This window comes from Haemaphysalis longicornis, unplaced genomic scaffold (assembly GCF_048455015.1).
Source record: "Haemaphysalis longicornis isolate Haplotype H1 unplaced genomic scaffold, Haemaphysalis longicornis Haplotype H1 scaffold_9, whole genome shotgun sequence".
NCBI lineage: Eukaryota > Metazoa > Arthropoda > Arachnida > Ixodida > Ixodidae > Haemaphysalis > Haemaphysalis longicornis.
In genome coordinates this window covers 80991800-81003208 of record NW_027526460.1, presented here as the reverse complement: position 1 = coordinate 81003208, position 11409 = coordinate 80991800, and the positions used below count along the sequence as shown (strand labels likewise).

Below are 11409 nucleotides of genomic sequence, written 5' to 3'. Positions count from 1 at the left end.
CTCCTACAAACGCCCAAGGGCGCTGAAACGCAAACTTTCTCGCCGGCCAGTTTCCATGCATGTTCATGCCTCCACACTCTCTCGAACTCACTGATATCAGATCTGCGACGACATGCGCAGAGGCCTTTCCATAAAAAAAACTTGGGCCCTCCTCTAGCTCCTCCTCGACCATACTTCGTCCAAAACCATCACGATTACTCGCCTGCACTCGCTAATCAGCATTTACCCAGGCAGGCGCGCTTAGCTTCTGGAGAAGCTTCGATCAAGGTACATTCCTACTTCCTTATCGCAGCGCCCTTCCCTTCTCCATTACTGCGGATCTCCGAATTTGTTTCGCTCGACCAAGACAACGCTCTCGCTTAGGTAAGGCAAGCTCCTGGCAACCTCCCACAGTGGTGCTTAAGAAATACCCACATCGCCGACCCGCACTTCATTTGAAAGCATGTGAAACAAGCAGCAGAGTCGGGGAAGTGCAAGTATAAACAATTTTAAAAGTCATGTACCTTATTTTTGTATACAATAGACACATATCGGCACCTTTATATGTATAGACACAGACACACCCACAATGCCAACTATAAAAAACGTTATTTTTGTTAATAAAAATCATATACCTGCTTTTCCTATACAAGATACACGCATGAGCGTCTTTGTATGCACAGACACATACACAGGGGCACGCACAGAGAGTAAGGAATCATTTTTCTTAGTTATTTTATTCGGCGTAGTCGACAACTGGGCCATGCATACCAGGATCACGGCGCACAATTGTTTTTTTTTTTTCATCGATATCTTCCCCACAACTCCTTGGGCACCAAGGTCCCGCAACCTACGAACGACCGCATAGAAATTGCGAGAAAAACGGAACACATTAATAAACAGCCAGGTGTTCACCTTTCGCCCTTATCTCTGTAATACAGTGCAAAGATTACCCCAGTTTTTATTGAACATGAAATTCACCCCCTCTATACATTGTCATGTGCACACGTTTTTCGCCTTGGACGTGCTGATAGTAACGGCGACACGGTAAAAACGAATGGCGAGGTACCTTGACTGAAACAACACCGCGGGGCCTGTTTTAAATCATATAAATGCTGCATATGCGGCCATTTACGCGAAATACCAAGCATAACAGTCTATGCTTGTGCTGGGTTTAACGGGCATTTCTACAATGTTAAACACACGGCCATCCTGATGAAGCTGAACACGCTGGACTACGGAGTAAAGACGTACCAGTACGTTAAGCCCATCACAGATCGCAAAGCCACGGACTTCTTTCCAATCGGATGGCGTGGAGATCTGCAGGGGGAAGTATTGCCCCCACCCCTCATCTTTAAGGTTGCTCTCATGGGACTCCGCGCACTACCAAATTCAATAAGGGTGAGAAGTGCTAAAGTCATCTCGCTATTTAGAGGAGTGACTGAAGAAGTTCGCGAGCGCACATCGGCTTTGTTGGGCACAAGGAGGGTAAAATCGACACTTCTGCTGCGATAAAGCGCTGGGTGAAAGGTTAATATCCTCGCCTCTGACGCGCGCTTCGTGCGGGTTTTATGCCCTCCCAGGACAGCTGTGCTTCCCGCCACAGAGAGACGCGAGTTTGAGTTCTGGCATTTACATGGAGAGGCCGAACGAAAGTGAGTTTATTCCGCTACAGAAATTGCGCTTCATGAATTCGTTCGATTTTTGTGCTACCTATTTTCATTTATCGGGAACACTTTAACGGTCTGGCCACTACGATTCAATAATAGTGCATGGAAGCTTGCAACGTGGTAGAATGGGAAGCCAATAAAAAGAGGGCAATAGGCAGTGCGTTGAAGAACCATCCCTTCAAATGACTCATCCTCCGGTGGAAGTAATACACTAAAGAAAGCGGCAGACGCTTAAGCGTTGACCTAGCGAGCCAGGTGTCACCTTTTGCTGGGACACACCGGTGCGGAAATCTGAAACTCAATAAGCAATACAGCGACATTGCTCCATCCTACCCGTGCCAGGCGTATTAAATTGAGGCACTGCACAACTTCCCATCCCCTATAATTACAATAACGTAATCGTAGATTCCGTCGGTTTCATGGGCTTTCGCGTCTCTCGAATTCACTCCTTGTTGTATATTTGTATATTTGGATTCGGTTTCGCGATTACTGCCGCTGGAAGCGCACTTCCGGACATGTTAGTGAAGTAATTAATGATCACGTTACAGCATTACCGGGCTTTCCGATACGTGCTCTTTTCCTACGCAGGAATGTTCCCTGTTGGGCCATTTTGTTGCGGGTGTATCATCTCCCAGCTTGTGTTAACGGTTGCTTCTTGAAGGGTCGTTTCTATAGTTCGCTCGAGCTATACTTGTAGACACGCAGTTTGAACAGACGGCCAATGAGCCCCAATGATCCCAAGTAAATGATCGTAAAAACAAGCCCCGCAAAAAACCGTATTAAGACAGCCACTCGAATTGTTCATGTAGAACAACAGGCACAATGTTGCCGCTGCGGTTCATGCCAGTACAATGCGGCTTTATTTCGTTCTGCCGCCAAAAAGAACCGTGTCATTGTTATGGCAATAAGACTTGTTCCGCTGGGCATGGAATATAGACCCCACTTCGGCTCGTGAAGTAGACAATGAACATTCTCTCACAGAGGAAGGATTAAGCATTCTCACTGTAACAACGTCCACTGGGCCTGTAGTTTAATTTGCAGTAGTAGTTGTTCGAATGAACATAACTTTTCCCGTATATTCAGGGTCATTCTTTTCGATTAGAGGCATGATCGGTTGAGCAGCATTTTGATAGACAGGTGATTTCTGCCCCTCCCCCATAGATAAGTGGATTATCAGTCAATTCCTGGGTACGGTAGCTTCTTTGAAGATGTCGCGTACAATAACTGCACACCATTTCTTCTTTTTTATGTCCTTGAAGAGGGCACCTCGCTTATGGGTATTGATGCAATCGGGCACTCGGTGTGGATAATTGTGGCTGGCTACTACAATGCCTAGAAATGACAGCGCCGCGTAGAGGTACTCGAACAGTCCCTTCCTTTGTCAAGGCAGAGGGACAGCAGCCCATTAACCTCCCCCCAGAATTGCTTCAAGAGTTTGGGGCTATTTTTCATCCAGGGCTTGGCCTGGCGCAAGGTTTTGTGCACCGTGTCAAAACGCGAGCGACAGTATTACCAGTTGCTTCGTAACTCAGGCGCCTTCCGCTATCACTCCTGCCACGAGACTCGGGAGAACTCCGCCGCTTAAAACAAATAGATGAGAAAGAGAAAATAGAGGCATCTGAATGGGGGCCTCACTTTGTTTTGTTGAAAAAAAAATGGCGGTATCCCTCAATGCGAAAATGCTCGACTGGTAAGCAAAGCTGTCGAAGCTGGTAGCTTTTCTCTCCCTCATACAGTGAACTATTGCACAATGGAGTGGGGAGAACACACTATACCATGCTTGACCTGGCAATCACTTACCATCGGGGCATGTTTCATCCCGAGAGCCGCGATTGAACACCATTTATAATACACGACGGCCAGTTCCGTTTCAAGCGCGTGTTTTGGTATGGCTTCAGTGCCGTCTGCATTTTAGAGTCTGATGTCAAAAATTCTGCAACGTTGTTGCGGTGTACTGTTTTCTAATAACAACCCCCGCGGTGGCTCAGTGGGTAAAGCTTGGCGCTGCTGAGCATGAGGTCGCGGGTGCGATTCTCAGCCGTGGTGGCCGCTTTTCTGATGGAGGCGAAAAGCAAAAACTCCTTTGTGTACGAGATTTCGGTGCACGTTAAAGATCCCCAGGTGTCAAAGTTAATCCGGAGCCCTCCACTACGGCGAAGCTTCATCACCTGAGTTTCGTCGGCGCGTTAAACCTTGCAATCAATCAATCAATTTTCTATTAACGACATAATTGCGTTCGGGAAGGGCAGAGAGGAGCACATGACGAACCTTGCTGCAGTGATAAAAGAGCATTAAATAGGCAGGACGCAAACTAAACACAAAAGTGCCAATGGCATTCCGGAACGAGGTTTCGAGTCACTGAATAACGGCCAATGGTATTGTGCCATTGAAGTAAAAGGTTGCGTAAACCCAGACACCCCAGCGCTCACTGACCCAGCCAGTTTTCGATTATTTTTTTCTATGGTTGGTCGAATATCATTCTAGGTTCATTTCCAACTTCACCGACTTTGTGGAGCCAGTGAGTGTTCTGCAAAGAAAGGGGCAGCAATTTGTGTCGTCTGACGAGATAGACGCTAGTGTCACAATGACCAAAGACGTGATGGTATACAGCACTTCACTAAGAGTGTGCGATACATCCCTGCTAGTAGTAGTGCCCACTGACACATCCGGGAGAGAAGCTTGGAGCATTCCTACAACCGGTAGACGGACCTAAACTGCGCACTTCCGGTTTCCGGTATAGGAGTTTTTTCGCCAGCTGAGAGTAAATATTCGGTAGGAGCACAAGAAGCGAGTGCCTGTGTTTGGGAGTGCGAGCGGGGGCATATCTTTGTGTTGGGATGCCACTTCAGGTTGAAAAACTGGAAACCAAGCCTTGGTAGCATTGCTTTGAAATGGGGGAACAGAGAGGCCCCGCTCGCGGGTATCGCGATTGGCAAAACACCTGCTCCGGAAGATTTATACATTCAAGTAGCACAAGGAGACGCAAAATCTCTTGCGAGGGTCATCTCCACAGGAAAAATAAAAGCTGTTAAATGAGGTGGTATCAGTTCTCGAAATTCCTTCTTGCATTATCTTAGAACAGTCTGAACAGGTCCAGTTACAAGATAGCACCTGCAACAAAGCAAGATTGATCAGAAATCGCAGTTGCCGGCGCACAAAGATTAATCGGCCGATCTTCAGCTGTTTTTCAAAGCACATGATTAACTTTCAGGTTTAGCCAATGTGATCTTGCGTGCCGAACGGCTCGTGGTTCCCACATCCCTCACGCAGCAGGTAATAACATCTCATGAGGCGAATCCCAGCGCAGTGCGAACAAAAGCGCAGCTACGAGGGACATATTCGTGGCATTCATGCACCGTCAGGTCGACCTAGCTCTCCAGAAATGTAGCATTTCCCAGGAAGCAGACAACATAATTAAGGTGAGAGGCGTACCATTAGAACCGGTTCTCTTTCCAGATCAGCCGTGACCGAAGGTGGGCACGGACTTTGTCACCCCATTTGAAAGGGTGCCTTACAATTGAAGATAAGCAATCACGCTTTTGGAACCATTGTGAGTGGCCCGATGTACATTTATGTAGCGATACAACAGCCAGCACAGCAATACGCTTTTTAGTAGCTGTGTTCGGTCGCAAAGGCTACCCAGATAAGATTGTTTGCGATAACGGTCCAAAGTTTGCAGCTAGGGAGCTTGAGGCCTTTCTACAAGATCATGGCATTCGGTTGGAACATTAATCAATGTACCACCCACAAGCAAACGCCCAAGTGGAGCGCTCTAACAGTTTAAAAAGGCTTCATTCAAGTGGCTATTCTGGAGTACCGACCCATGCGCCCGACGATAATGGGTAACTGGGAGTTTACCGCTCCCTCTCCGCATGCTGCAACGGAAACTGCTCCAGCTTTTCGGTTGCATGTCGTCGGGATTCCATCAGTCACATTCGTTGATGATCCTTACTACGAGCTCCATTGGTTACGGGAGCAGCTGATTCAAAAGCAACAGCGGAGCAAACAATACATGGTCGCTTGGAGGGCTACACGAGAATCGAGAATAAATATTGTCGACTTCTTTCGAGTAAAGAAACCCAGGATTAGATTTAGAAGCGAGAACAATTTAGCCGCCCAAGAGAAGTTATCAGCAACAAGGGACACTCATCTTTCTGCCCGGATGGCGGCAAAACGTGGAACTCTTCGAAGTTGTCGGAAGTGACACGCGCCTCGGCAGGCCTTTATATGTGGGGAAGAAACAGCACAGCTAGTGAAGGACGTTCACCGCTTGCAAGTGAGGGAACTACCCCCAAAACAACCACGAGGACTTCAGATGCCGCTCCTTCGGCTACGCAGTCACCAAGTCCGCCCTCTGCTGCGCATTCGCCCAAGTCTCCAGCAGCATTCTCGCAGCAACGCAAGGTGCAATCACGAGGAAATAGACGACAACCAGATCGTTATGGTTACCACATGTAGTGCATGAAGTTGTGCAGTATCTAATGAAACTGACGCTTCCCGCGAGTTAAGGGTTGCTGTAGTGAATGCTGCGATCTTATGTTAAAATCTAGCTATGTCCACCGTACAGTCCGTTGTTATTGTAAATAGACGTTTTCGCCTGTGTACTAACCTAGTAACCGAATACATTAGTAATCCATGTAGCTGTTGTCTAAGGAAGGAAATATGCTCTATATTTGTATATTTTGTTTCGGTTCCACGATCACTGCCGCAGTCTGCGCCAGTGTTGCCTAGGTATATCAGCACGCGCAAGTTTGCATAAAGGTGCCCTTTGTTCTGATGGGCTCTCCAGTTTTGTTGTTCCTACATCGGCGACGCAGGCCGCCACAACACTCTTTCGAAAACAATTCGAGTATGTTTGTTTCAAACATGTCGCCATTGCAATGCAATCAATTATTCTAAAATTACGATTATTTTCAATCACCTTCGAACAAAAAACATTCTACTCTTCCGAATATCCGAAAAGCCGGATTTTACAAATATTTGTATAGATTATTCAGATACGACGAATATTTCAATGCTCGATTGTTCGAATATGCGGACATTTTGAATAATAGGTGTTTCGGCAAATTTTGGACATTCAAATGTCTTCATACCAATTTTTACATCTCGTCTGTAAAAATCAGATTTATGAAATTTTTACCTTAAGTTTGCAATAATGAGAAAAAACATGCGCCGGTGCGCCGCAGCCGAGCGTAAAGCGTCCGATTGGCGATTGATTTCACATAGAGAGCATACCACCTCGTTTCGGCGTACCTCGTGGAGGAGTAAGGGAGGGAAGAATTTCTAGCGCTTTCTTCTACAGCCGCCGAAGAACTCGCAGCCAACACGCGCCGATCGCTTCTGCATCAAGCGCCCGTCATTCGGCGCCTTGATGACGACGTCGGGTGTGAAGATTTCCCTGTAGTGGCGCGCAGACCTCGCTGACCTAGCCGGCCTCTCTTTCTGTGAGAGCCCAGGCAGTGGCGCCGATCGCTTTTCCAGGAACTCGGCACCCATGAGCCTCGCTGCACGGTGCGGAAACACGCGCGGCAAGCAGTAGAATAAAACATTTAGGCGTTATAACATTGTCTCCGCTTAGTGAGTAAGTCCACATGTGAAGCATCATGCCAACTTTCCAACTTGAGCTACCGCTAGGCTAGCAACTTTACGCGAACATTTTTTTGTTATTCAAATAGGTGCGACCAGAGCCGAGAGCAAAAAAATACGGGAAACATTGTAAAACAATCGTTCCCTGCGTTCTGGCAACGCTGCAAGAAACGCGTAGTTAGGAGGGCCTGCTTGCCACTGATGAAAGATGCACGGGACTTCTTAGCAACGATGCGGACACTAACCAATCAAATGGCAAATTTTTGAAGTTTCAGACCTCAAATGTCAGAAACTGTGCACTTGATTGCGTGGGTGACCGCACCTTTGTTGTAAAACCACAACCGGGCACCTCGAGTCTTCCTCGAGCTGTGGAATCTGAATGCCCCTGTCAAAAATTCGAGCGTACGACGTTTAAAAGGACCGTAGAGTTTTTTCATAATATTCTACGGCGCCCAATTCTTGTTACAGTCATCCGATTTATTTGGTTTCGGTTCTATTTGCTCTGAGAAAATTCTGAAACTCTCTCGAACGAAGCGGCGGTAATGCCACCACTCGCGGGCTCACCGGCAATAAAATACCAAAATAAAAGCTCCGCCGCTCAGCTTTCACCGAAGCTTCGAGTTCTTTCGAGGGGGCGAGCGTGGCCTTGAAGTGCTAAGGCACGCCAATGATTCCAGAAGAGAGAAAGAGGGAAGTTTTTCGGCCACCAGCGGCTGGCGCGTTGTGTTGTGCTTTCTCTCCCCGCGCCGGTGCAGTTATAAAAAAAGAAGCTCGACATTTGCACGTCGTCATGTGATCACGGCTTCTGCGAGTTTGTGAACCACACCATCGGCGAGCCGCGCCCTGGAGGACTCCAACGTACTACCGGGCCTCGAATCACCGTGATTGTCTCGGACGGCCTAGTCTACGACGAAGCCACGCTTCAGAAGTAGCCGAATCGCCTCCGACAGCGGTGCATCGTCCGGCCCGGTTGGGGAATATTGTGGGACTTGCCTCTCATATGCATCGAACTGTTCGTTTTATTTTTAGCTAACTATTTTACTTTGTAATACCTATTTGTAAGTGCTAAGGATTGTATCATTTTGTTTAAGTATAACTGTTGCTCGAATTTGTATCTATTCTAAGTTTGCTCTTGTTTACGTTACATGTCCTCGTGCTTGTACAGTGTTTTGCCTGTCCAAATATACGTCTTTGTGTTGTTTTCCTTCAAGGCTTTGACTTATTCTTAACGCTCTGGTCGGCAAAAGCCGCACATCAAACGGCCACCCCCTTTGTCACCTGTGCACTGTAGATTCGGTGGGGTTGCTTGTTCGCTTGAGTGGGCTACCCATATCTTCTGACAGAGCACCCGAGCAAGGAAACGATGACAGCCCCATTACGAGCGTTACTTCGGGGGGCATGTACGCCTCCACTCGCCGTTTTAGAGTGTTGTGCGTTATAACAAATTCAAGTCAACACACCTGCACACTCTACATAAAAAATACAATAACGGCAGGCACAGGCTTGCCAGTCACCCTCGGAACCGAACATTTGACTGACAAAAGGCACACAGTAGTGTCCCCATATTGCACGTCACAGCCTTTATTTCGTTGTTCTTTAGCGCCAGTGGTTAACCATAGACGCCTACACGGTACTTTGTGCCTTCATTCTGGCGCTTCGTGAGTGTAAGATCTCTCGGCGCATCCATAAGTGCGGCTTGTCGATAGGGCCTATTAAAATTCGAAATTTATTGTTAGGGTGCACACTGAATTCGCGCCCCGGGATGGGTAACTGCATGTTCGAGCTAATTTAGGCTTGTGTTGGTGCCGTTGCCGTGGAGTGACAACCAGCAGTATTAATGTCTTAACAAATAATGTCTTCCAGAATTGTGACTTTACCCACGATGGCATTGTCGTGGTAAGAACGAGTTGTACGAAGGTTTCCATGGCTTCCACTGTACGCCTTGTTTGACAAAAAACAGTAGCATAAACTTCCGAACATTGGTTTAGGTGCGGAGTACCTTAGGACCGCACAATGTCCGTCGGCGTCCGTGCGCATAGTATTTACAATTGCAAAAAATCATTCAGGCACCGGCAGGATTTGAGCCAGTGTCTAATAGACCAGACAGAGTCAGTGTCAATCGTCTTACCCATTGGGCTACTACCGTGAGTTAGTACCGGAGAGTCAAAACGGCTTACGTCCTCGCCCGAAATGTTGCGGTAAACCTTAGGACCTCCTAATCAAGCGACAATCAACGGAAATATCATTTGAGGTATGAGTTGCTGTTTCGATTAGGGAGTAATCAAGCTGCAACTCACGGCACAAATCTAATGAGCGTCGGGGTACAAATCAGATTTCACTCGGGGCACAACTTGGATGACATTTCGAGACCCCATACTTCGCACCCTCGCCATCATCCGCGGAGTGGAGACGCTGGCGTTTTTTTTTCAGCTCTTCCTGGGGAACGAATTTATAAAAATTTGTTAAAAGTCAAGTATAAAAGTCAAGTGCCGCACGCCACCAGCTACGACAGCACCTCGCCAACGCGCACCAGCATCAAGCCACCGCGAGCCGAGATGTAGACAATGCCACCATCACATCTGGCGACTGCTTTGTCGACAGCGTTTGTCTGGAATGGTCCTCTCGTAAATTTTAAAGAGGAAGAAGTTACGTCCTACAACACTGTGCGCCACAGTCATCATCACTGCGTAGTCGTTGTGATACACTGCTACTAAAGAGTTCGATCGGACGGTGTCGTGGATCGCAATCCCTAGCGGCTTAGCCAACACGAGGTGGGCGTTCCGCGACAATCCCGAAAGGGCTTATACTGGCCCGAGCTCCCTTATATACCGAGGTAGGGGTAGAAGGACTCGCGACGTAGGGGATGAACCTTGAAGAACCTGTGTTTTCAGCGCTGTCCCACTGCTTTCACCACTTTGTAACACCGGCGGAAGCGGAACAATAAACTATGAACGTAAGTGCCGAGAAATCGGCGTCAAAATCAAATGAGAAATGGCCATATTGTCATAAAGCTCGCGCTTTCCGAGTTAAAATGTCGCAACTTAAGGTTGCCGGAACTCCAGCAACCATCATCGCATACAGCACGCGCACTAAAGGACCCCGCGCTTTGAAGCGTGATGCTCCTCCGCACCAACAAGCGAGCGAACCCCCTCTGGACAGCGCTATGACCAAACAATACGAGCATGATTTAAATGCGAATCTTGAGTTCGGGGTACGCTGTTTGCTGAATTATTGCGCTGTGTAAGCAATGAGGCCGTGGCGGTCTTCTTCGAAACTCCACAAAAATGTTCACGCTACTGTGACGCCATTAGCGTTGCGGCTTGACCCGCTGAGCCGAAACTCGCCGAATATAGCCTACAATATCGGTGCCATCTCTGCTTTGATCGATTGCACCTGGATTCCACTACTTGTCTCCACTTTTATCTCCCCGTGGCAAACTAAGGCTCCGTTGGCATAGAAGGCTGTACATAAAAGGTAGAAAGGAGCAAAAGAGAATAAAAAATAGGAGGGGAAACGGGCGAAGCGAAGATGAAAAGGAGGGGGGACAGGCGGGGCGTAGAAGAGGGCTTGTGGACGTCAGGGGGGTTGCCAATACCCTCCGTGTTGGCGTGCAACACGCAAAAGAATCCGCACATCGCCAGGATCACCACGGCGAAGAGGTGAAGGCCGCTCATGGTGGCGAGATTGCTGGAAGAAGGAAACGGAGGGAGAGAGAAAAAATTATTATCCCGCTACTTTTTTTACGAATAGCACGAACAAAGTATGAGAATAAGCAAAAAAAAAGCATACTGTTTCGAATATTCAACAGAGTTACCCTAAACTATTGTTTTTCTTTGTAGCAAGTTTTCATTAGACATGGGACAAGCGTGTCGAGTCGATATCTTTAATTATGATAAAACATTTGTATAAAGCCCTTTGTGCACATAGAGAAACATCGCTGAAGCTAGCTTTCCGACAGAAAGTTTGCCTACCTAAAAATTCCCAAACACCGCAGGCCTGGCAGAATGTTGGACAAGTCGCAAGTAATTTTAAACTTTTCCTGCTGTAAGACGCGAAATATTGCTCCTATGCCATACAGTCTCGCTTTGCGGAAAATTTGCATACTGACAAATGACTTCGCCTGATCATTTCTTTATTTCAGGCGAAATAAACAAAATATACAAACTTGACATTT

At 47.4% G+C, this 11409-nt stretch overlaps 1 long non-coding RNA gene across 1 annotated transcript; it reads right to left on the bottom strand.

The window, feature by feature from the left end:
• Positions 1 to 699: 699 nt before the first annotated feature.
• On the bottom strand, positions 700 to 10909 carry LOC144151850 (uncharacterized). The gene is made up of 3 exons (XR_013318989.1): positions 10831 to 10909; positions 6903 to 7153; positions 700 to 829 (listed from the first exon to the last, which is right to left on the bottom strand). It is a non-coding gene; the product is annotated as an uncharacterized LOC144151850 (long non-coding RNA).
• Positions 10910 to 11409: the final 500 nt, after the last annotated feature.